This window comes from Mustela nivalis, assembly GCF_964662115.1.
Source record: "Mustela nivalis genome assembly, chromosome: 6".
Taxonomy (NCBI): Eukaryota; Metazoa; Chordata; class Mammalia; order Carnivora; family Mustelidae; genus Mustela; species Mustela nivalis.
The window spans coordinates 122,608,436-122,634,907 of NC_139025.1; the positions used below are offsets into that span (position 1 = coordinate 122,608,436).

The window sequence follows — 26,472 nt, forward strand, 5'->3', positions numbered from 1 at the left end:
TCTGTGAAGCACGAGTCTAAAAGATGTACCTAATGGTCTAGACTTGCACAGATTCTAAGACAGTGATGTGGCTTTACCTCCATTTTGCACATGAATTTTTACCAAATTCCCAGGAACATTCTTGGGTGCCAGGCACTCTTAGGCAGTGACAAAGCACAGTTTCCTTTATAAGGGAGAGTTAGGCCACCCCTGAATTACCTGACAGAATTCAGGGAGCTTTATCACCTTACATTCTATTTACGTAGGAAACAAAATTTTTATGTTGTTTGTTGTTTCTACCTACACATGCTCTCAAAATTTTCTCTACCACAGGAAGACTAGAGGTTTAGAAAAAGGACTGTTTGCAAAATCTCGCACCAAAGCTGTTTTTTTCCTGGAGATTTTCAGGTTGTTAGTCTTTAACTAAATTAGTTACATGCTCTGCTGTGGAATGAAAGAGGAAACAGTCTATCATCTAAGTGGAAGACAAAGCTAGCTGGACTTGTTAATTGGAAAGGTCAGTATCAAGCCTTTTTGAAAAGATTCATGGTTTTCTTTTACATACACTAAGCTCATAGTTTATAATGTGGGACATTTTCATTCATGAACTTAACAATCAGATACTTCAGTTGAAGGATATGCAATATGTAACAGGAAAGCTTTTAAGGAAGAAAATTAGTTTGAAAACACAATTGTATTTAGACTAAAGTTTCAATTCTGTGGATATTCAAAGCCATTTGGTTAGGTAGGTAATATAATTATCTGAGATATACCATGTTTTATAATATCAACTGTTTTCTTAATGGGAAATATAAATTTGGTTATATAAGATTTTTATTTGTTTCTAATCTTCATGACTTTGCTGCAGATTCTTTGCCTTGAACCTGTGGTCTAGCATATCAGTGCATGTAGAGAGTAAAGCACTGTGATCTTAATGAGGACAGTTAAATGCCAGGAAGTTGATAATACTAGGCTAACCTGATATATTAATCCAAAAATATCTTACTACATATGGAAACTTGAACATTCTCTGTATATGTTTAATTTCATGTTTTCGTGTCATAGGAAGTGTGCATTTTTTTTTTAAAGATTTTTTTATTGGGATACCTGGGTGGCTCGGTTGGTTAGGCGGCTGCCTTCGGCTCAGGTCATGATCCCAGTGTCCTGGGATCGAGTCCCGCATCGGGCTCCTTGCTCTGCGGGGAGCCTGCTTCTCCCTCTGACTCTGCCTGCCACTCTGTCTGCCTGTGCTCGCTCTCACTCGCTCTTTCTCTGACAAATAAATAAAAATCTTTAATAAAAAAAAAAAAGATTTTATTTATTTATTTAACACAGAGATCACAATTAGGCAGAGAGGCAGGCAGAGAGAGAGGGGGAAGCAGGCTCCGTGCCGAGCAGAGAGCCCAATGCAGGGCTCAATCCCAGGACCCTGAGATCAGGACCTGAGCTGAAGGCAGAGGCTTAACCCACTGAGCCACCCAGACACCCCACATTTTTTATTCCAGGAAAAAGACAACCAAAGCATTAATAGGTTTTGTTCTATTTATGTGGTATGTGGTTTGAAATGCTGTCTTTCTCTTTGATTATATTTTCACTGTAAAAAAAGAAGGAATTTAATCAAATTCCAACCTTCCTAAATGTAGCTGAATTGCAAAGAGTTTGAGTTGTGTGTGTGTGTTTCTGAGCTAGAAATTCCTTTACCAATGGGAAGGGCTGACAATGTGAGATCTGCCCAACTGATACTCTGTAAGTGGGTATGGATATAAATGTTTAAGTGCGAGTGTGTGAGCATGTGTGTGTGCACATGTGAGTGTGTTTGTACACATGTGTGTGCACACGTGAGCATACAAATGGATGAGTGTGTTCGTGCACGCACACTTATGAGTGTGTGCAAGTGTGCAAGACGTGTATGTGTGTGCAGGTATGGCTGTGTATGTTCCAAAGAAGAAAGCAAAACGAAATAAAAGGGCTTGACTTATCACTTCCTGTTATCTTCTAGGAGAGGATACATGTTCTTTCCTGGGCTAACACATGATGTTCTAGAAGCACATTGACCGGTAAAAGCAACATTACTGGAGAATCTGGAATTGTCAGCCTGGAATTGTTAGAGCACCTACAGAGCACTGTGTGTATTAGGTGTGGGAGGGGTGGTGTTGGGACAGTCCAGTCTTCACTTGTGGACTGGGAAACACTTTGCCCCTTGAGGAGGTCCCTATACTTGGTGTCATATCTCTTCCACTTGTTTTGTGAGTAGAGCCTCCAGTGAGAGGAAAATCTGTTTCCACAACATGAAACCAGTCACCACACCCTGACTGCCACAGCATTTTATTTCTTTGAGTTATTCTAATTATGTTTCTGAATTTGCAAGAATTACTGGGGAAGTTATGTAATGCTTTCAATTTGCATGTGTTCCTCCAGTGAAAGGCAGCACTTTGGTTCTCATTTTGATATTAGTGCTTCTTAGGATTTCTCCTCTTCATAGTGAGACACACCATATATGCATATGTATACACAGAAATATCAGTACACACATTTGTACCCTCATGATGATATTAACATAAACCACAGCTTATAAGAATCCTGTTTTAAGCAAGAACTTTACTTCAGAAGATATAATTACCTACTTGTGTGTAGATGAAACTGTATTTTCTAACATCTAAATTGGGTTTCAACTATGATGAAATAAACTCAGGGCTTTTTTAAAGTTGCTAATGAATATCCATGTTGTGAAAGGTACCCAATGATGTGACCTAACAGACCCCAATGAGAATTTTAACCAAGCTGAGATCAGACCTAAAGCAAGCTTTTTTAGTTTGTTGGTTTTCCCTGAGGTTGTTTTTCAGTAGTGTATCTGTCAGAAGGCCATATGCTCACCTCCCATTATAAAAAGCATGTCATTGCCAGTGACAAAAGTCTTCCCCTCCAGTTCCAGAGAGCAAGCATTTAGGTATATCTGGATGGGGTTTTATAAGTTAAGAATTGCGCCAAAGCTTAAAATCATTTTTTTTCCATAAAACACAACAAGTGCGCACGTGCACACACACACACGTGCACACAACTTACCCAAACAAAAATGTCTACCTGTGGTTCTTCTGTCTTTGAGTGAAAGGGAAAAAACATAGTTCTCACTCACCTGTAATGGCTCACTTTTTGCAGTAATACCTGCTGTAGTCCAAAAAGGAGCCGTTTTGTTTGGTTGGTTAAAAAAGACCAACTTCAAAGCATATGGATTTGGGTTTGTTTTGGATGTGACTTCAAATAGTTGGTTTGCTTATCCGCCCTTTATCAGGAGTTCTGGAGCCTTGACCATCAGGCAGGAAATTTTGTTCAGGACAGACTTGTAAGGTTGACGTCTCCACCTTGGCCCAGCAGAGCTGGTGTTGGCCATGGAAATACATCTCTGGTATTCTGAGTGTTGGCCTTTTGAAGCTAACAGTGGGCAGAGAAAGGTGGTGCATGTAAGGCCGGATTCAGTTGCTGGGACTGGACTGTTCATCTCAAACATTAAAGTCCAAAGGCTTGGGGACACTTGGATAGTAGCTTGCTCCTGCCTGTTTGGAGTGTTTCTTCACCTCATGCATCCTTGAGAGACTGGGGTCTTTCTGACAAACTGCTTGTAAATCTCTTGTTGACAAAATATCCAGGAGCTAGTGCCACCTAGAACCTGAAATTGGTGGGAGCTCTGTGTCAGTGTTCAGAAAGCTTGTAACCCTTGTGGTAAGAATAATGAGACTTTCCGCCCCCACCCCTATCCTGAATAATGGTCCCAGTTCATACTCATTCAGTACCCACTTTGTGTCAGGCCCTCTTCTGAGTCTTCCTATGACACTGCTTCTAATTTTCTTGGAACGCATCCATGGGGGAATGCATTCCAAAACCCCCAGTAGAAATTTTGATTTCTGCAAATCAAAATTTTAATAATGCTTGCAGTTAACAGTAGCTTTGGATGCTCCCAAAACTAGGACTTGGGCACTTGTGACACTGGAGGAGCTGCATGGGTAGGTCAGTTTGAAAAGCTACTTCCTAAAGGCAGTGGTTGGTCACCACCATGTGCTCACTGACTGCCCATGCTGGGGGCATGGGATGGGATTACTAAGTTCCTGCTGTACTTAGATCACAGGAAAGATCTGCCTCTCCTCCAGTAAGGACACACACACCTGTTGTGACAGCATGTTGGTGGCACTTACCCGGTACCCCCTTGCTGCTGTGGTTAAGCCTGGGTGTACCAGTTCTCTGAAACCACAGGCCCTGAGGACCCTTTCCCCCACCCCCTACAGCACGGGCCAGGTGCTGGCCATGCTGCCCCAGAGTGAGTGCTCATTGTGCTCTCCCTAGCCTCCATGAGGAGTCCTCCTGAAGAAAGGGGAAGAAATGCAGGTTATATCAGGGCTGGAAGCAGGAAGAGAGGAGGGCCTGGCATCAGCTTTGTGATGCTCCAGGTCTCAAACCCCAGCTCTGAGGTCTTAGGGCCCAGTGCTGCTTGGTGGTTCTCGCTCTTTCAGCGTTTGTCTGCAGGAGTCAGTGAGTGTACACACCAGCCCACCTGTCAATATCAAGCTCTGGGATGGGGAGGTCTCCTGAAATCTCAGGCAGCGATGACTCAAGGCTTCAATGGGGATAATTCTCAGTTTTTGTGCAGATTATGTTTTAAATGTGCGTGTATTCATTTGCTAAAGGTGCCACAACAAAGTCCCACAGACTGAGTAGCTTAAATAACCAAAATTTCTTGTCTCATAGTTCTGGAGGCTGGGTGTCCCAGATCAAGGTGTCACAGGGCTTCTCTCTTCAGAGGCTTCTCTGTTTGGTTTGTAGATGGCCATCTTCTCCCTGTGTTCTCACATGGTCTTCCTTCTGTGCCTGTGTCCTCATCTCTTCTTTTCAGGACACCAGTGAGATTGGATTAGGACCCACCCTAATGTTTTACTTCAGTTACCTCAATTACCTCAAGACCCCGTCTCTACTACGTTCTGAGGTGCTGGCAGTTAGCACTCTAACATAGGAATCTGGGGAGAGGACACAACTCCATCCATAAGAGTGGCATGTCGGGGGGAGGGGGAAAGCCGCGCTATTTTTGCAGGTGCCATTAGCATGCTGATTACCTCAGATCAACCCACTGTTGCATTCCACATCCCTTGTCTTCCACTGCCAGGAGGAAAATGCCTTCTTTTGATGGATTTCTTGCTGGAAACTTGAGCCCTAGTTTATCCATGGGGGATGCATTCCAAGACCCCCAGTAGATGCCTGAAACCACAGATAGTACTGAACGCTAGGTATACGATGTTTTTTTTCCTATACATACATACCTGTGATAAAGTTTAATTTACATAGTAGGCACAGTAATAGATTTATAATAACTAATAGTAAGATAAAACAATTATAACAGTATGCTGTAATAAAAGTTATGTGAATGTGGTTTCTCTCTCAACATATCTTACTGTAGTCACACTTCTTGTGATGATGTGAGATGATCAAAGGCCTGTGAGACGAATGAGACAAAGTGAAGTGAATGAGGTAGGCATTGTGATGCAGTGTTAGGCTGCTATTGATCTTCCAGACTATGGTTGTCTGTGGGTTACTGGAACTGGAAAGAGACCAGAGGGACTGTGGTACAGTTGCCCAAGACTGAGGCAGAATGGCTTTCTCTGGCTGGCTGCCGCCTGCCAAGAGCCTGAACATTAATATATATATGTTAGTTATTAAAAACTCCATGAATGACAGTGGAACAAAAAGAATAAGAACTGTACTATTAGGAAGATTTCAAAAATTTGGTTAGAGTTCTTTTAAGTATTTGTGTGTGTGTGTGTGTGTGTGTGTGTGTGTGCATGTATGCATTTATGTATGTGTGTGTGTAGTTCACACCATATCAAGACACAAACCCTCCCTCCTAAGTAATTTGTCTTAGAAATAGGGAGGGACAAACTTTTCAACTCTTGACTAAAGTCTTTTTTTTTTCTTTTTTAAAGATTTTTTTTATTTATTTGAGAGAGAGAGAGAGAGAGATCACATGAGTAGGGGGAGGGGCAGAAAGAGGGAGATAAAGAATCCCAAGTAGACTCTGTGCTGAAGGCTTGATCCCATGACCCTGAGATCATGCCCCGAGGCAAAACCAGGGGTCCGATGTTTAACCAACTCTTTGACTAGGATCTTGATTTTAGAGTTTCCTTCAAGGAAGATGTCTTTTCCATTGACAGTGCATCTTGTGTGTTTCCTATTCACCTATTCATTTGACATTATAAAAGGAGTCTCAGGACAGTACAGAAAGAGCACTGTTCTGAGAGTCAGTTTGGGAAAACAAGGCCTGGACCTGGGGGCAGACAAGGTGAATGTCCAAGTCTCTGTGGCTGGCACCACCACACCTGGCCCTGGTGGGTTTCCTGGCCAGCTCAGAATTTGTGCTTCTCTTTCCACAGCCATGATATGATGGGAGTAGGAAACATTTGCTTTTCTTCTAAGCAGGTGAAGCCTTTTCCCCCTCGTTATACTTTTCACTAAAAAGTCCGCAGTTAATGGTATTGGGTTGTTGTGGAGCAGGTGGTCTGGGCTCTCCTGTTTACCACCCACCCCATAGTTCAGGAGGTCCCACAGACCTGACCATTCCTTTTATTATGGCTGCTCTTTTCACATCATCCTGTAATGGTCTGGTTGTTTCCCAGCCACCCCAGCCCAGCAGCTGGAGTTACCACTATCCTGACCCTGCCTCACTGAGTACAGGCAACCAGTTCCCAGCCCTCTAGATGCTATCAGGGCAATGCCTAGGAATCAGACTCAAGGGATGAGGGGCGTTGGGAAGACAGCCCTCCTTGGCCCTGCCCTCATAGGTGTCACCTCAGTCAGACACATGCAGGCCCGTTCCCTTTGTCCAGATGAGCCCTTCAGATTTGCCTCAAATATAGAACTTTAAAAAGATCCCCCATTAGGACCACATGGAGGACATATAATTTCCCCTCCACAGGAGAGTTCTTCAGATCTTTGAAAGCTGCCTGGTAGCTCGCCTGTGGTCTATCCATAGTTAACATTTGCCAATACTTACCACTTTGCATGTTATTAGTATGTTTGATCTAAACCCACCGTGGTAGGTGCATCGGACCCTCTTGGGGGCTTTAGACATCCCTGAGGGCCTGGCCCACCAGCACTCTGGCTCCCTTGGTGTGGGATGGGTCAACACTGGGGTGTTCCAGGCTCCCGGGGCTGTGTACCACTATCCCAAGACAAGTATAGTCACTTCCCTAATTTATAAATAAAGTAGCCCAGGTCCAAGACGGTAGGCCCCTTGCCTAAAATCCTGCAGCTACTCAGGGGAGGGGCCACTGCCAGGTATCCTGGCTGCAGAGCCCATTCTCATGGTGCCCCACCTCCTGCCCCCTGGCTTGCTCCACCTCATAGAAGGCACCCTTCAGAGGTGCTCGCATCTGTCCTTTACTACCCCCCACTAGCAGCCTGACCTGGGTCCTCCTCACACCTGCTCTGGGGTGCCATGTAGTGTCCATGTGGTGTTTCTCACTCTCTGCAGCAACTGCCAGAGTCATCCACACAGATCCAAGAGCTCTTCTGGGCACTCTCCTGCTTAGAAGCCTGCAGGGGCTGTTGGCACTGTGTTAAAGCTGAAGAGAAGCTCTCTAGTCCAGAACAGACAGAAAGCAAATGGATTACTGTCTAAAAATATGACTGCAATGGGCTATGTTGCAGAACTGCTTCATCTAGAGAAACTGCTGATGCCAAGAAACAGGTCAGGGCAAAATGCATGTGTACATGTGTGTTTCTATAGGTCTCTATAATATATGTGTACACACATATATACGTACATAAATGCACACAGATATAGCAGCCAGACACGCATGTGTATGGGTTTCACTTAAGATTTTGTTCAATAAGAGAGTTCCAGCCATTTGAAGTGTTGACAGAACCCTGACTAGATGATTTCTAGGGTTCATTCTGACTGTGCTTTTCCAGACTTTGGGTTTGGTCCATGGCTTCCGTCCAAGAGACTTTGCTGAGGCATGATGGGTGCTCTTGGCGTTGAGCACAGACACTGAGCTCTGGGGTTCTGCGATAGAAAGACCTGGCTTGGGCCCCGAGGAGCAGCCAGAGTAGAGGCAGGGAGACAGCATTGCAGATGGGACCTTGTCCTTCAGAGGATGGTTGTATCCAGATTGTGCAGATGAGGACAGAGGAGGTTCTGAAAGACTCATTCACAGAGTCTTTCTGTGAGACATTGCTCACAGATGTATTAAGCACATGTGTGCCAAGCACCGTAATTAAAACAAAAAAAAAAATCCCTTCTCTCAAGGAGGCACTGGCGAAGTAATTTGATCGGTTGAGTGGAACATAGCTGGATTCACACTGAAGGTCGCCTGCAGCAGCCGGGAAGGGTTGGACCAAGCCTACGCTGCCCGTTGCTTGCTAAGGGAGGAGAAGGATGCCTGGCCATGTGGCTCCTCGATGTTTGTGGATGCCGTGCATCCCATTCCCTCCAAGAATTTCTAGAAGAAAAACCCATTAATAGTATAGGTGAGCAGAAATGGGAAATTCTAAATGTTAAAAAACTAAATGCTGTGCCCACCAGTTAACGCGAAGAAGAAATAAAGTTGTGCCTTCTTGGCCCGTGAAGTGATCTGCAACTTCCTGCTTTCTCAGCTTCCCAACCTGCTGTGGTGGCTGCCAGCTCTTCTTGCCCCTCATTGCTGGATCAGAGGAAATCCCCATTTTCTGAGGGCACAATGCACTGCAAGGGCCTGACAAGAAAGATGCTAGGGTTGGCGGTCTGAGAAGGAGTTTGGGCAGGCTTGGTCGCCCTTGAAGTTGGGGGCTAGTGATAGAACTGCATGGAGAGCAGGCTTTGGTCCTGCAGCTGCTAGCTTGTGACCTGGAAATCATATGACTTATTTGGACCTCAGTCTCAACAACTACAAAATGGGAACAGTGTTAGAGATCTTTCTTTCCTGGCAGGTGCATGACCAGTAGGGGTGGCCATTCTTATCACCAGCTCTTCTCCTGCTCCTGCTGCTGTCCTCAAGGGCTTCTGGGGCGAGAGTGGGAGCAGTCTGTTTGGGCCTAGTTTTAGGGAAAAGGGTTCACCTCACTGTGCAAAGGAGCATAATCATAAACACAGCAGATCTGTCTCAAGTGGGAGTCCTGCCTTGAGCTCCATAAGTCCACAGAAATAATGGAGAAGCTGGGAGCTTATAAAGGGTTGAGTTGAGAATTGTCTAGAGTTCTGGGAAGGAGGAGGCTGCATCATTGACCCCCGGCCCAGGGCTGTGGGAGTCCTTGCCTGCCTGTGCCCGAGAGCAGGGCAGCTTTAATACTGCAGTAAGACCAAGCTCTCCATGGCAGAGTGCCAGCCACTGGGCTGTGGGATGCCAGGTCTGCAGCTGTAACCTGAGCTTCCCTGGTGTAAGAACATGGGAACAGCATGGCAGAACCAGCACTCTGGGGGCTTCTAACAGACTCAGCTTCAGGGGCAGGGTCAGGGGCAGGGGCAGTGCTTCTAAAGGAAAGTCCTGATTTTTAGAGGGAATTCTTTTGTCGCATCCTGCAGTTCTTGGCAGGTATTCACAGAGAAAGGGAGGATATTGGCTTGATGTGCCAGCGGCTGTTAGACAGATTTACCCTGGCAGCCCAGCAACTTGGACTGCAGTGCTGAGCTCAGCAGACACAGTGCCTCCCAGCCCAGTGCCAACTTCATTAGAGGGTCCATGTGGCCACCAGGGCTCAGAGATGCTCCACCTCAAGCTGGAGGACTGTTGGCTTTTACAACAGTTGTAAAAGCCAAGCTTACAAAGAGAAAATAATCCAGAAGCAAGACTTAATTTGTGTCCATTGTTTCTCCTGACTCCTCATAAGTGTTTACCAGGCACACTGCAGAATTACCCTCTGCAACTGGAGGAGACGTTGGCTCTTACCACCTTAAAACTGAGTGCAGAGCCTGTATGATTTGTAGTACCACAGGTGGACTGGCTGTGGTGATAATCCTCATGTTTCGTGGAGATAAGGTAAAGGAAGCTGAACTCACCAGTAAGGGAACATGCTTGGTCCTGGAAACCCATACTGCATCATGGATCTTTGATTAACTGCTTGCAATTGATGCCTAGTGCTCCTACGTCCTTGCTCCAGAGGTTGGTGGGTATAGCCTCAGCAGTGCCCTCATCTAGGGCTGGTGAGAGATGCAGAGGTCCCAGGTACCACCCAGACCCACAGAGACAGGATCTTGCGTTTTGATAAGATCCGTGGGGAATTGATATTTGAGTCCCTTCGAATTTGAGAAGCCATGCAGTGCAGGATTTACACCTGGATGTAAATACATATTTTTCTTTAATTACTTCCTATTTTCTAAACATGAATGGGACAATAATCAGTCTTTATGTTCTCTTGCCCTCTTGACAGAAGCTATTATTTCTGTAATTCCCTAATTAAGACATTTCTTTTTTTTTTAAAAAAAGTGGCAAACATCAATCACCTACAAATGATGCACTTTTGAAAACCTCTGGATAAAATATAATTGAGTGATATTCTTTCATAGATGTAATTTTAGGGATACTTTATTTGTATTACTAGTAGATTGACCCACGTGGGAGCAACTTGTGTTGGCTGGCTCTAATCTGTGTAGTAGTTAATTAGGAACAGTTTTTCCTGGGGTGAATCCTTTTACAGCTGGTGCTGGGTCCCCAACTTCGTTGAACTAGCAGCCTCTGTTCCACCAGCTTTTCTTAATGAGAGTCACTGGCAACTGGACTCCTAATGAAGCCCCCCTGCCCCCCTACTACAAAATGCCGTTCCACATCTGAACTGTTCTGTTTCATACTGTTGGCTGGTCTTTCATAGTTTGCACCCACCCTGCCTTTCTGAAATTCTCAGTCCACACCTCCCAGAGTGGACACACTTTAGGAAACACTAGCAGTTTGGAATATCATCCACAGCATGCGCCAGACCTCCTTCGCTTGATATCCCAGGTTTCCGTCCAGGTGTGAACTTGGGCAACCTTGGGGATTTCCTCTGTTCCTGGAGCCTGGCCTCTTTTTAGGTCACTGCCTGTTTTTTTAAATTCCAGATACCACTTCCTGTCCTCCAAGGCCTCCAGAAATCTTGCAACAGAAGATTAAAATATATAAAAATATTCTTTGTTTTTAAAGTTTAAAAAGTAAGGGTAACACTCATTGACTGACGTGAGTGCTCGTGCACGCGCGCGCCTGTGGGGATGTGTGTGTGTGTAGATTGGTACATAGAGGTACATGTGCAGTTTTCCCATGGGGAGCTCTCTGCCCCAAGAGCCATGTTTTTTTACCACGCTGGTCAGATGAGACTCAGGAGGCAGTCTTTGGCAGAAATCACCAAGGATGGAACCATTTACAGAAACTGTTCTTCCAACCTCTGCCTGTTTCATATCAACTGATCTTAGGGCCTTCAGGCTATTTTGGGAAGAGGCCTTGCTTAGTTAGGTCTCTTGGAGTATTTAGAAAAGGTAACAGACTCTAAAAGGTTATTGGGTATTAGAGTTCTCCATAAAAATAACCAATAGGAGAGAAAGAGAGTTCTCTCTCTGTGTCAGTATCTGTATGCCAATGTCTACAATAAATCTATCTGTAGATGTCTATTTCTAGAGAGATATAGACCTATAGATGTGTGTGTGTGTGTGTGTGTGTGTGTGTGTGTGTGTGTGGATCTGTACGTCTAGAGAGATTTGTCACAGAAATTGGCTCATGGGTTTATGGGAGGTGAGAAGCCTCATGTTCTGCCGCCTGCAAGCCGGAGACTAGCAAAGCTGGTGGTGTAATTCAGTCTCAGACTGAAAGCCAGAGAATCAGAGGAGCCAATGATGTAAATCTCAGACTGAGGGCAGAAGACAAGATAAGATATCCCAGCTTAGTCAGTGAGGCAGGAAAAAAGAACAGATTTCTCTTTCCTTCATCTCCTGTTCTCTTCAGGTCTCCGGTGGCTTGGATGACGCCCACCCGTGTTGGGGAGGACCATGTATTTTACTGAGTCCATGGATTCAAGTGCCAGTGTCATCTGGAAACACCCTCATACACACACACCCCCAGAAACAGTGTTTAATCTGGGCAAGTCCTTGGCCAGTCAAAGTGACATATAAAATTAACCATCTCATATGTTTACTTGGCATCTTGTGGGTTTTTCCCTGGAGAGAGTTTGAGAAGTAAAAAGTAGGGGAGGCAGATCTAGCACTTTGGCTTAGACCCTGACCATCGTTTGAGCATGGACTATTCTGCTTCTGGTCCTGATGAAGGGCTTCAGAGGGACAATGTGATCCTAGGGGCTGCTGAAGGAGCAGAGGGGAATGGAATGGAGCTGTGGTGAGCAGTTTTAGGCTGGGCAGGGAGATGAGAGACCGGCCCTGACATGGCCATGGGACCTTGACCACGTCACTCCTTCCATACCCCAGAATTGTTCCCTATCTGGAAACGGATGTTGTTGGATCTTAAGGTCTCCCGTCTCTGCTCTGTGACTGCCTTTTATGGAAAAGGGCAAGAACATGGCAGAGGGGTCGTGAGATGGCAGAGCTAAACAGCTGTGCCTGTGATGTCACAGCATCCGGCCACAGTGCCCACTGTGGGCGCTGCATGCCAGGGGCCCATGTGGCAGCTGGGACACAGGGATGTGAATGAGATCTGCTTCTGCATCTGCTTCCCGAATGAGTAGCGTGGCAAGCAGTGCTGGACCCAGGCTTTCAGTGGAGGCCTGCTCTCATCTACCTTGTTATGCTGCAGGAGTGGTCCAGCTTTGTCAAGAATAGAAGAGAGGAAGACAGACTTGGGCAGCAAAGATTTAAATTAGATGTGGAGTCAGACTCTCCTGTTAAGAAAATTATGTGTACTAACCTGTGTGGGAGAGGGCAGGGGGACAGAATTCCCTGCAGTGCAGCCTCGGTTTGGGGAGGACACTCCAGGCTCTGCTGCACCGTTGTCAGCAAGTGGCTATAAAATGAGAGATATATTCATTAGCAGAAGGAGGAGGGGTTTGGATAATATTTAACAGAGAGGGCCCTGGTGGCCAGAGGGTCTGTGCTCCAGAGAACGACTGGACATCACCAGTTTGGGCACCTGTGTGGGCTGAACCCTCCAAAGGGGCTAATCTTCACTAGCACCCTTTCCGGGGTCTTGTTAATCCTCACCCCATTGAACAGGATCATTGTCATCCCTATTTTATGTGTGGCAATCAGAATCCCAGCAAGATGCTTCAGTTTTTTGGATTTGCCTGACTTTGCCCGTGCCTTTTCTCCCAATGAGGTTTCCAGTTCCCAAACTCATTCATGCACCCTAACTGATAACGAGTGCCCAAGCACATGTATCTTCCCTGTCATGTATGCTTATTTATTATAAATTAAATTCTGTGCATTAGGTTGAACCATGACTACTGTCGTGGGTCAGGTTACTACTAAACTAATACTTTCAGTACCTTATAAAATATTTTATAGGGAAGAAACATATCAGGATGAGATTAAAAATGAGTATCACTAGAAGTCCTGTAGTAACTTGCTTCTGTGTGGTTGATCTTGTTGGAGGCCAGCACGGGTAGAGTGGCTGTGTGGCCATTTGTGTCCTCTTGTCACAAGTGGATTATATGTGTGTGTAACAAGGGGAGTGATCAAAACTGCTTTTCCTCCCTGGAAGAGATGGATATTTGTCACAGTGCAGTGGGAGCCTTAGAGACAAAGAGCCAGAGTACCCCTCTCTGTGTTCCTTTTATTCCTTACTTTTCCACTGTTTTCTTCTGGATGAACCAGGACAGTTCCCAAAGAGCATGTTAGAGTGACCCTGGCAGGGATTAGGTAAACTGCACCACCATTAACTCTCTGTCTAGCAGGAGCACGTCCAGGGAGGAGAGAACCACAGCTGCCCCAGCTGCCTCCAAAGGGAAGTACACCAAAGTGTAGAAAGGGAGCAGGGAGGCAGGGTTGTTTAGCCAGGAGGAGAACTGCTGTCTGACTTTGTATCGTTGGGTAACAAAGGGGATCCTTTTATTTGTTCAGACTTTTAATCCTCATAAGGATTAGGGATTGGGTCAGGAGAATAAGTATTGCTAGTCAGTTATGCATGGGATTTGGAGCATAATTCTGAGTCACTTTAAGCAACAGGGTCCCCTACTGTTGATTGGCTTGGCAGTGCAAAGTGGGCAGGTGTTGACATAGCAATGCTAATGGCAGAGAAGCAAGAGAAGTATGCATGAGAGCACCACACAGCACAGTGGCTCTCCCTGAGCAGAAGACCCCTTCTTCCATCCCCACCAAGCTGGACAGTGACCCTGGGGGCACAAAGGAATGTCAGGAAGAGGATGGATGTCTCAAAGGGCTTAGGCTTCTTGCTTAACTCTGTCTGGAACCAGTTGTGTGCCCTCTGGATTCCAGTTTCTTTACTTGTGCCCAGTGTATAAGAAAATACTTTCCTTGAAGTGCTGGTATAAGGTTTGGACACAAATTAAGACATGGTTCCTGGCACATGGCATGCCCCCAGTCACAGATAGTGCTGTATTTTGTTCCTATGTGGGTCTGCATAGGATCAGGTATACTGTAGATGTTCTCAGGGCTGGGTGTCAGAGGGTTTGTGAGTGGGAGCCAAGTGGAGCCTAGGGTGATCAGAAGGTTTAGAAAAGAGGGGGACCTAGTGCAAATGAGTTGCCACAAGCAGAAGCCTGACCATCTGCTGTCATTCGGGATGAGTGGGACTTACTACTTGCTAATAGTCAAGAGACAAACAAATAAGCAGATGTTAAATTAATGATCTAAAATTAAACATGCCAAGTCCCAATGAAAATAATTTATTTCAAGAATTCCATGTGCAAGCAACTTAGACTTCTAAAAGTAAAGCACTTGCTCTGGGCAGGTTACTTTTGCTGGAGGAGGAACTAAGCACAGGTGGAAAAGCAATTCTTTTCTTACAGAAATTAAATTTCTCAGCAAGAAGGCAGTCTAAGACAGTGGTGTAGGAAGACCCTAAACTCACTCCCTCCCAGGACACACAGAACCTGGATTTCTCCTGAAGATGAACTGAAGGGTGGTTGAATAGTTTCTGCACAACAAGGAGAGATGGAACGCATAGAGCAAAGCCAGAGACACGGAGACACAGTGATACTAGGACCCCACTCACAAGGCACTACCTGCAATAGGGAGGGATGTTACGAGGACGCCCATATACAGAATTGGCTGCCCTGAAACACAGTGAAAAAATAGCGGTTTAAAGGGCAACTAAGGAGGTAGATGGGAGATGGGCTAGATGAGTGGTGGGTATTCAGGAGGGCACTTGTTATGATGATCACTGGGTGTTGTATGTCACTGAATTCTACTCCAGAAACTGATATTGCCCTGTATGTTAACTAATTAGAATTTACATTTAAATATAAATAAATAAGGGCGGGTGCCTGGGTGGCTAAGTTGGTTAGGCATCTGCCTTCAACTCAGGTCATGATCCGAGGGTCCTGGGATGGAGTCCCTCATCAGGCTTCCTGTTCAGCAGGAAGTCTGCTCCTCCCTCTCCCTCTGCCCGTCCCCTGGCTTGAGCTCTCTCTCGCTTACTCTCTCCCGCAAATAAATAAATAAATGGCAACTAGACTGTCAGTAAAGGGAATCTACTTATTAACCCTAGAGCCTCTACCAGATGGGCAGGAAACTGCTTGAATTCTTCCTGGGTTGAAGGTGCCAGTGAGAAACAGTTCTTTTATGTTTACACTCAATCTTGATAAACCCAGTGGCTGCAGGTTCAGGGATTCTAGCCAGAGTGCTAGGGCCACCTCAGCATGCCCAGACCCCTAGGTTATACCAATTCCAGCTTTCCCCCTCTGCACACCCTGGGCATCCCTAGCCAGCACCCACCCCAGCTCCAGCCATTGGATCAAGGGGGCCATGGTACACTGATGAACTCAGGGACCCCTGTGACCTGTGCCCAGCGCAGTGATCCTGCTAAGAGGCAGTCCCAATATGGTATGCCCCAGAAATGCTCCTCCTTCCACAGTTGCTCCAGCTCCAACCTGCCAGAACAGCCCAGTGTGGTGTGCTCCAGGACACTCCTGGCTTGTGCCCACTCTAGCCACCGTCTTGCCATGCTGGCTCCTATGTCGCATGTACTGAGACCGGACCTTGACCTGCATCTGATCCAGCCATCTCACCAAAGCAAACCTGGTATGGCCTGGGACCCTCCTGCCCTGTGCCTGCCCCAGCTGGCCTGACAAAGTTGCCAGACGCTCAGTTTACACAGGGACTTTTGGTTACAGTGTGGGGAGGAGTTGGGAGCAGGTAGAATAGGTAAAGGGGCTTGAGAGGTACATGTACAGTTATAAAGAAAGGTGCCATATACAGCACTAGAAATGCAGTCAGTAATATTGTAATAACTTCGGTAACAGACTAAAAGTGATCATTTCAGAATATATAAAAATATCAAATCACTAAGATATTGTCAGTTATACTTCAATAAAAAATAAATAGGAGCGTAGGAGCAGAGATGGTCTTTTGCCATCAGCAAAGTGTTAATATTCAGCATATAGAAGAATCACGTGAGCCTAGGTTTTAAAAATAAACATAATTACAAAAGAGAAATAGGTAGGATTTTGGATAGCTTCACTGGGACCAAGAAAACAAAGCGATGCATTTTATTATTCTAGGTTAGAGGCTCCACCAATCCAAATGGAAATCAAAGAAAAAAGATGGGCTTCCCAGGTTCCAAATTATTGTTGATCTCACTTACCTTTCACATGCTTCAACAGGTGGTTTATCCTTTCCCTTTCTTGCTTCTTCCCAATATTGACAAATCGTATTTAAAAAGACAAGTATCATATTCTAGATCCCACCTTAGTTAATCTGCATGGCAAAAAGAACTTATATTTTTTATTGGTGAATTTTAAGGACTTCAATTTTTTAAAATCATTTTTTTACCCAAGTTGGAATCTTCATGGTAATAGCGTCTGATTATCTCAGAGCTTAAAAATGAGCCAGGAATCTAGCAAGAATTTGATGAACTCTAAGTCACTCATAGCCTGTTGCCTCTTTGATTTTCTCTCTAGAGGGACAAAACTAATACTTTGTTTTTAAGTTGTGAAAGAAAACGTGATAGTTAAAGCGTAGTAAAGAGAAAGAAAAAAAAAAAAACAAAAGATAGTCACCAGAAATTCTACCATCCAGAGATAACCACTCTAAATATTTGGTAGTATCTCCTTCCTGATATTTCTGATGCCCTAATATGTACATACGCACATCCATGCATGAATGTAATAATTTCTAAATGCTGCCCTTTCTATTTAGGTGTTCTAGCATTACTAAACATGCCATTTGAAATACTGCACCACGTGTCTAGATTTGAAAGAAATACTCATTAGAATTATCAAGAATTAATTGCATTTCCTATTTTTGCTTTTTGTATAAATCTGGCTCTGTAACTATTTCTGAGTTTTACCTTAGTATTTTATCCTAGATTTGTTTGCTCATAGTATTGAACCAAGTATTGTTAATTTTTACCTCCTAAATGTATCTAAACCTACCAGCCCTTCTTCATCTTTGTAACCATAGGCCTCCATTGAGCTAGAATGCTCTTGTGTGAATCCCAAAGATTCACTCCTCTTACACAGTGGAGCTCCGTGTGTCTTGGTGCCTTTTGTTGGCCTCTCTGTATCAGTGACCTAAGGACTTCACCTGCACGGTCTTCTTTCTGGATCACCTAATCCTAGTCATTTTCTCTTTTAACAGTGATCACTCTTGACCTCATTTCACTTTCAGATGAGTCCCCTCTCTATTAAAGGACTTATTTTACTGGTACCTCAAACACAATCCATGTAAAATCGAACTTGATCTTTCCCCTCAAAAGTATTTCATCAAAATTTTCCACATTTCAGTTAATGGCCACTTCATCCTTCAGGTTATTCCTGCCAAAAGTCCTGACTCCCCTCTTCTTCCTATTTGATACATGACTGTAAGCTAGTCTTTTTCTACCCCCCTGGACCAAGCCATTGTCTTTTGCTTGGGTTACTGTACTACGCTCCACACTACCTACACTCCTTGCTTCAGCCCTCCCCCCTCCTTCTCTGCCCCTTATCCACCCAGTCTCCTCTTCAGTCCTCCGATGGCTTCCTGTCTCACTCAGTCAAAATTGATAATGGCTCACCAGCTCTATATGATCCTCCCCTATCATCTCTGACATAATCTGTTATTACTCTCCTCCTTTCTGACGTCTCACCAGTCCACAGTGTCCTCCTTGCTCTTTCCCCAGAAGCTGGCATGGTTCTGCCTCAGAGGCTTTGTAGAAGCTGGCATGGTTCTGCCTCAGAGGCTTTGTACTTGCTAGTTCTGTCTACAATGTTCATTCCCCAGCTATCTGCATGGCTGACCCCTCACCCACTGTAGGTCTTTGCTTAAATCTTGTCTTCTCCATGATTATTTCTGTGACTTCCTCATGAAAAGCAGCCTTTACTCACACCTTTTTCTTGGCTAGGCTTTGCCTTATTTTGGATTTTCCAGAGATTTATAGTATGTACTTTTGTCATCTGCTCTTTTCCTCTTGGTACACTTTGAGATTCATCTAAGGTGTTGTGTGTTAGTAATTTGTTTCTTTTCATTGTTAGTGATGTCCCTTTATGTAACTATATCTCAATCGTATATCTCAATACATTAACCTATTGGTAGGCATTTGGATTACCTATAGTTTTTGGCTGTTACAAATAAGAGTGCTGTGAAAATTCATATGTAGGTCTTTGTATGGAAATAGACTTTAATTTCTCTTAGATAAATAAAATACCCAGGAGTGGAATAGCTGGATTGTATGGTAGGATAGCTTTCTGAGAACTACCAACTGCTTTCCAAATTGGCGGCATAATTTTGCATTCCCACTAGCATGTACGAAAGTTCCAGTTCTTCCACACCCTCAACAATATTTTGTGTGGTGAGTGGTCAACCAGTATTTTTCTTTTAGTTGTGGTAAAATATGTTTAATGTAAAATTAGCACTTTTTTAACCATTTTAAATGTATAATTTGACAGCATGAATTTCATTCACATTATTGTACAACCATTGCCACTATTTTCAAAAATTTTCATTAACCTACACAGAACTCTCTAACCATTAAGCTATACCTATAGCTCCAGCCCTTGGCAACCTTTTATCTACTTCCTGTCTCTGTGAATTTGCCTTTTCTAGAAATTTCATGTAAATGGAATAATTTGATATTTGTCCTTTTGTGTCATTTAATTCACTTACCATTATGTTTCAGGTTTCATCCATGTTGTAGCATGAATCAGAACTTTATTACTTTTCTGGCCTAATAATATTCCATTGAGGGAATGCAAGTTGGTGCAGCCAATTTGGAGAACAGTGTGGAGATTCCTTAATAAATTAAAAATAGAGCTTTCCTATGACCCTGCAATTGCACTACTGGGTATTTACCCCAAAGATACAGATGTAGTGAAAAGAAGGGCCATCTGTACCCCAGTGTTCATAGCAGCAATGGCCACAGTTGCCAAACTGTGGAAAGAACCAAGATGCCCTTCAACGGACGAATGAATAAGGAAGATGTGGTCCATATACACTATGGAGTATTATGCCTCCATCAGAAAGGATGAATACCCAAATTTTGTATTGACATGGACGGGACTGGAAGAGATTATGCTGAGTGAAATAAGTCAAGCAGAGAGAGTCCATTATCATATGGTTTCACTTACTTGTGGAGCATAAGAAATAACATGAAGGTCATGGGGAGATGGAGAGGAGAAGGGAGTTGAGGAAAATTGGAGGGGGAGGTGAACCATGAGAGACTATGGACTCCGAAAAACAATCTAAGTGTTTTGAAGGGGCGGGGGATGAGAGGTTGGGAGAGCCAGGTGGTGGGTATTATGGAGGGCACGTATTGCATGGAGCACTGGGTGTGGTGCATAAACAATGAATTCTGTTACACTGAAATTAAATTTTAAAAATGAGAAAAAAATATTCCATGGAATTTATATACCATATTTTATCCATTCATCTCTGTCTCTTTCCTTTTTTTGGGAGGGGACAGAACAAAAAAGGAGTAAACTCTTAATACTCCAGTTTATATCATACCTCACTGACTCTCATGCACATTTAAAACCCTTGCCCCCATTTGCTTTGGAACCTTCCCTCAGTTCATCATACACAAACACAATGCTACTTGTAATTCTAAGAGGATTCACAGACCAAATTCATCCACTGTCATTTCCTATGGAAAAAAAAAAAAAACTCCTATGTAAACATTTGGAAGTGTTCCAGAATAAGTAGAGGCATTAACTGTTCTGTACGATTAAGATGAAGTGGTGATGTCTCAGAAGACCAGGTGGTTAGTGAAGGTTGGCACTCCTCACCCTTTCATCCCCCATGCACCTGAACAAGAACACATCTCAACTGCACTTAAGCCCAGAGCAGAAACATTGTTGAAGTCTATGTAACAGTTGGTCTCATGGAGGAGAACACTAAGACAGGTCAGACTTTCTTGTGATAGCAAGTTCAATTTGTGTCAGACAGTGTCCATCATCTGCCACAGTGTGGCTTGCAATATCCATTCATCTCTTGACGGACACTTGGATTACTTCCATTTTGGGCTATTCTGAATGATTCTACAGTGCACATTGGTGTACAAGTATCTCTTTGAGCCTCTGTTTTCAGTTCTTTTGGATTTATACTTAGAGGTGAAATGGCTGGGTCATAAGGTTTGAGGAACCACCAAAGTGGTCTTTTCCACAGTGGCTGCACATTTTACATACCCACCATCTATGTATGAGTCTTGCAGTTTCTCCAGGTCCTCATCAATGTTTGTTATTTTCCTTTTTTTTTTTTTTTTTGTTGGTTTTTTAAAGAAAACCATCCTAGTAGGTATGAAGTAGTATTTCATTGTGATTTTGGCTTCCATTTTCTTTTCTTTTTTAAAGATTTTATTTATTTATTTGACAGAGAGAGAGAGAGGAGATCACAAGTAGGCAGAGAGGCAGGCGGAGAGAGAGGGGGAAGTAGGCTCCCTGCTGAGCAGAGAGCCTGATGTGGGGCTTGATCCCAGGACCCTGAGATCATGACCTGAGCTGAAGGCAGAGGCTTAACCCACTGAGTAACCCAGGTGCCCTGGTTCCCATTTTCTTAATGACTGGTGATATTAGGCATCTTTTTATATACATTTGTATATATTCCTTGGATAGATTTCTCTGTTCAAGTTCTTCACTCATTTTTTAAATAGGTGATTGTCTTTTGGTTTTGACTTGTAAGAATTCTTTATATATTCTGGATATTAAACCTTTATTAGACATACAATTGCAGATGCTTTCTTTCATTCCCTAGGTTATCTTTTCACTTTAATCATGATGTCCTTTCATTTGCAAAAAATTTTAATTTTCATGAAGTTCATTTTAACAGTTTTTTTCTTTTATTGCTTGTGCTTTTATCATATCTAAGACTCTTGCCTAATCCAAGGTCAGAAAGATTTACCCTCATGTTTTCTTTTAAGAATTTTATGGCTGGGTCACCTGGGTGACTCAGTTGGTTAAGCATCTGCCTTTGGCTCAGGTTATGATCCCACGTGCCTGCTCAGCGGGGAGCCTGGTTCTTCCTCTCTTCCCAGCTCCTGCTGTCTCTTGCTGTCTCTGTCTCTCTCTCTCTCAAATAAATAAATAAAAATGTTATGGCTGAGTCCTTATATTTAGATCATTTTGAGTTAATTTTTATACCCGATATGAGGTAGGGCTCCAACTTTGTTCTTTGACATGGGAATATCCAGTTGTCTCAGCACATCTATTGAAAAGACTATTTTTTTTTTTCCACATTGAGTGGTCTTCAAAAAACATTTGACTTTATGTGAGAGAGTTTATTTCTGGGCTTTCTATTCTGTTGTTCTATATGTCTGTCTTTATGTGAGCTCTACACTCTTTTGATTGCTGAACCTTTGTGGTAAGTTTTGAAATTAGGACATATGAGTCTTCCAACTTCTATTTCATGAATTTGAGGATTGTCTTCCGTTTCTGCAAAAAAAGGCTGTTGTGATTTTGACAGAAATTGAAATGTAGCTGTAGATCACTTTGGGTGGTTCTGATGTCTTAACAATATTAAGTATGCCAATTCATGAACAGAGGTTGTCTTTTCTTTTATTTATTAATTTTCAGTTTTTATAGTTTTCAGATATAAGTCTTCCACCTTCTAAAATTATTACCAGATATTTTCTCTTTCTAGATACTATTGTAAACAGAATAGCTTTATTAATTTCCTTAACAGAATGTTTCGTTTTAATAGACTGAAACATCTCATTTGTGTGTTACTCTTGTACCCTGAAACTTTGCTGAAATTATTAGCTATAGTACCTTTCTTCAGGATCCCTTGAGACTTTCTAAATATAGGATTATATCAAATTGCAATTTCAAATGTCAATGTCTTAGTAAATATAGGGTTGATCATGTTTTCTCTTTTTTCTTTGGTAAGCATTGGTAGTTGTGTCTTTTAAAGAGTTTTTCCTTTTTCATCCAATTCACTGAATTTATTGGCAATGTTTATTCATACTCAGTCCTAATATCAGTAATTAGAGCCTTTTCTCCCTCTTCTTTTTCTTTATCTGTCTGGTTAGAGGTTTATCAGTTTTACTGATGTTCTCAAAGAAAAATCTTCTGATTTCAATGACTATTACTTTTTCTGTTTTCTGTGTCATTGATTTCCAATTTGATCTTCATCACGTTGTTTTGCTCACTTTGAATTTAGTTTACTCTTCTTTTCTAATTAAGGTTAAAGCTGAGGTCATTGACTTGGGACCATTCTTCATTTCTAATGCATGAATTTAGTGCTATAAATGCCTCCGTATGTTAATGGAATTCTACATATCTGTGTTCTCATTTTCATTCAGTGCAAAACACTTTCTGATTTCCTTTTTTAGTTCTTTTTGACCCATAGGTTATTTAGAAATGTGGTATTTTGTTTCCAAATATTTGGGCATTTTCCCAGAGTTCTTTGTTATTGATTTCTAACTTAATTCCATAGTGGTGAGAGAGAACTATGTTAAATCTATTCATACTTATTTTATTACCTAGAATATGGTCTCTCTTAATGTGCTCTTTTAAGAATAGTGTGAATTTTGCTTTGTTGAGTGGAATGTTCTATAAATGTCAAGTAGGTCATTCTGGTTGGTGATATTGTTCAATTCTTCTATGTCCTTGCTAACTTTATGCCTGTTTGTTCTATGAATTATTGAAAAGGGCTATTGAAACCTCTGAGTATAATTGTGGATTTGTCTATTTCTCTTTAAAGATCTACAAATTTTGTTTCATTTATTTTGAAGCTTCGTTGTTTAGGGCATTTTGACTCTTTTATCGCGATGAAGTGACCTTCCTCATCCCTGGCAATATCCTTTGAGCTGGAATTTACTCTGTCTGCTCTAGGTTTCTTTTGAGTAGCTTTAACATGCCCACATTTTATTTTTAACCTGTGTGACTTTGTTTTTGAAGTCCATTTTTTATAAGCAACATACAGTTGGGTTTTGCCCTTTTTAAAATCCTTTTTTATAATCTCTGCCTTATAATTGGGATGTTTAAAGGTTTTGTGATTTAATGTGATTACTGACATAGTTAAGTTTAATACTATAATATTGATATTTGCTTTCTCATCTTTGTTCTCTTTTTCTATTTCTTTTTTTCCTCTCTGTCTAATTAGCTATAACTCTTTGTTTTACTGTTTCTGTAGTTACTTCAGAGTTTATAGGATACATCTTTAGTCTATTTCAAGTGATGTTATTCCACTTCACAAATAATAAAAGGACTTTGCAGTGGTATACTTCTATTTCTTTTCTGGCAGCCTTGCAGCCTTTGTACTATTTTACCTGTGTGTTAAATACACAATACCTTGTTATTTTTTGTATTTATACATATATTAAAGAGATTCATAAAATTAAAAAAAAACTTCTATTCTTATCCATGTAGTTAACATTTTCTGTGCACCTCCGTATTTTGTCTAGATTTCCAAATGATGCCATTTTCCTTCTGCCCAAAGGACTTTAAGATTTCCTGGTAGTGTGGTTCTGTCAGTGATTTTTTTTTTTCAGCTTTTGTCTCTACAAAAACACGTTTGTTTTTCTTTTTGAACTATATCTATATTGGTTATAGATTCTAGGTTGATAGTTATCTTGTCTTTCAGTGCTTCGAAGATGTTGCTTACCTGTCTTTTACCTGTCTGCCATTATTCTTATTTTTGTATTTTTGTATATAACACAACTGCTCTTTTTTTAAAAGAGATTTATTTCTTTTAAAGAGAGAGAAAGAAAGAGTGAGGGAAAGGGGCAGAGGGAGGATCTGAAGCAGGCTCCATGCTGAGCACAGAGCCTGACACAGGGCTCAATCCCGGGACCCCAAGATCATGACCTGAGCTGAAATCAAGAGTCAGAGACTTAACTGACTGAGTCACTCAGGTGCTCTTAAGATTTTTTTTTAAATTGTGGGTTTTGGATAAATTGACTAAGGTGTAACATTGTAATTTTCCTTGTCATTTTGGGCCTTGAAATTCTTGAGTTTGCAGGTTTATGGTTTTCATCAAGTTTGGAACTTTTCAGCCATTACCATCAAAGTTGGGTTTTTTTGTTGTTTTTGTTTTTGTTTTTTTTAATATCTTCTTGTTCCTCTGAGGACTCCAAATACTTAAGTATTAAGATGCCTTTTGAAGTCATCCCATAAATCATTGACGTTCTTTTCTCTTTGGTTCTTAATTCTCTCTCTTTTTTTTAAAGGAATTTTTAAAAAATATTTTATTTATTTATTTGACAGAGAGAGACCACAAGTAGGCAGAGCAACAGACAGAGAGAGAGGGCAAAGCAGGTTCCCTGCTGAGCAGAGAGTCCGATGTGGAGCTCGATCCCAGGACCCTGGGATCATGACCTGAGCGGAAGGCAGAGGCTTAACCCATTGAGCCACCCAGGAGCCTGGTTCTTTGCTCTTTTTGATTTCACTTTGAATCATTTCTGTTGCTATCTTTCAAGTTCACTATCTTTTTGGGACACCTACATGGTCAGTTAAATGTCTGCCTCTTGGTTTTAGCTCAGGTCATGATCTCATAGGCTGTGAGATTGAGGCCTTCCCTGGCTCTACCCTCTGTGGGGAGTCCACTTGAAGATGCTTTCCCTCTGCCCCTCCCTGCAACTTGTGTGTGCACATGTGTGAGCTCTCTCTCTAAAATAAAAAATAAAAAAATAAAAAACTTTAAGCTCTCTGTCTTTTCTTTTACAATTTCTAATCTTATTTATTTTTCATCTCCAACATTGTAGTTTTTATATCTAGAAATTCAGTTTGGGCCTTTTTTTTAACTTCAATGTCCCTATTTATATTTTGATCATAGGAATTCTAATTACAATTACTGTTTTAGTGTCCTTTCCTGCTAATTCTAACATCTGTGTCTCTTGTGAATTTTAGTCTATCTTGTCTTATTTATTGAATAGATATAGTAAGTAAATAAATAACTATAAGTAAATATATTAATAAATAAATAACTGTCTCTATTATTGAAATAAGACGGTTTCAACTGATGTGTTCATTTTTCTCATGATAGGTCTTATTTTCCTGCCAGATATTTGGAGTTCACTTTACTGAGTGCTACCTCTTTTCATGTTTCTATAAATATTCTTAAGCTTGAGCTTCAGTTACGTAGCTAAAAATAGTTTGGTTTGTTGGGTGTAATTGAAGCAGTAGGCCTCTAGAGCTAATTTTTCTCCACTTTTGAGTCTTCTATCAGTGCCCATGGATTTTTACTTTTTCTAGTCTGTGTGCTGGGAACAGGCACTGTTGTGGGATGTGTGTGAGCCCAGAACACCGCTCCCTCCAAACCTTAGATTGTTCTTTCCCATCTGCAGTGGCTCTTTCACATGTGTGTGTCTGTCATCTTTGATGGATTCCCGAGGGGGACTGTCCTCAGGTTCCCAGGGTTCTCTGTGCACTTCTGTCTTCCCTGGTACCCTACACTGAGAGCTCTAGCTCTTGGTCTCTACTATTGGATCTAGCTCCTCCATGGAATACATCAACCAGCTGGGTTCCCATGCCCTCTGTCATGGTCTGTACAGCCTTTCAAAAGCAGTAATCTGGAGTGAATGGGTGAATGTAGCAGCTCACATCCTTTGTTTTCCCTCTCAGGTATTACTGTCCAAATGTTCAGTGTCTTGAATATGTTTGTTCTATATATATTGTCTGGTTTTTTTTTTGTTTTTGTTGTTATTTCTGACTGTAGATTAAGCCAATCCCTGCTGCTAAGTCTTTACCAGTAGCTATAGTCATGAACTTTATGTTTTAAAATCTCCCTCCTTGTTGAGGGTGCTTTTCCCATAAATATTGTACTTGTCTTTCAATTCACTTTCAATTCAGTTATGCATGCTCAATCTCTTCTCCTGAATAAGACACTTAGTTCTGCAAGGAGAGTGCCCATGGCAAGGATGGCCCTGCCTTCACAAGGGTTAGTCACAAGGGAGTGCTAAGACAAGTACGTGGACTGCTTTCATCTAAGCAGGAGTCAGTAAGACTCTTAGCAACTTGATGGAAGGGAACTCAGAAGTT

At 42.3% G+C, this 26,472-nt stretch overlaps 1 protein-coding gene across 8 annotated transcripts in view; it reads left to right on the forward strand.

Moving 5' to 3' along the window:
* The window catches only part of ATP10A (ATPase phospholipid transporting 10A (putative)), a 191,580-nt gene that overhangs the window by 90,864 nt on the left and 74,244 nt on the right, over positions 1 to 26,472 (forward strand). For 2 of the 8 annotated variants that reach the window (XM_082736574.1, XM_082736575.1), the window contains exon 1: positions 1,979 to 2,104. The exons of the other annotated variants lie outside the window; for them this stretch is intronic. The gene's annotated coding sequence lies outside the window, so the exon portion shown is untranslated. Of the gene's footprint in view, positions 1 to 1,978; positions 2,105 to 26,472 lie in introns of those variants that run through there. 8 annotated transcript variants of the gene reach the window in all.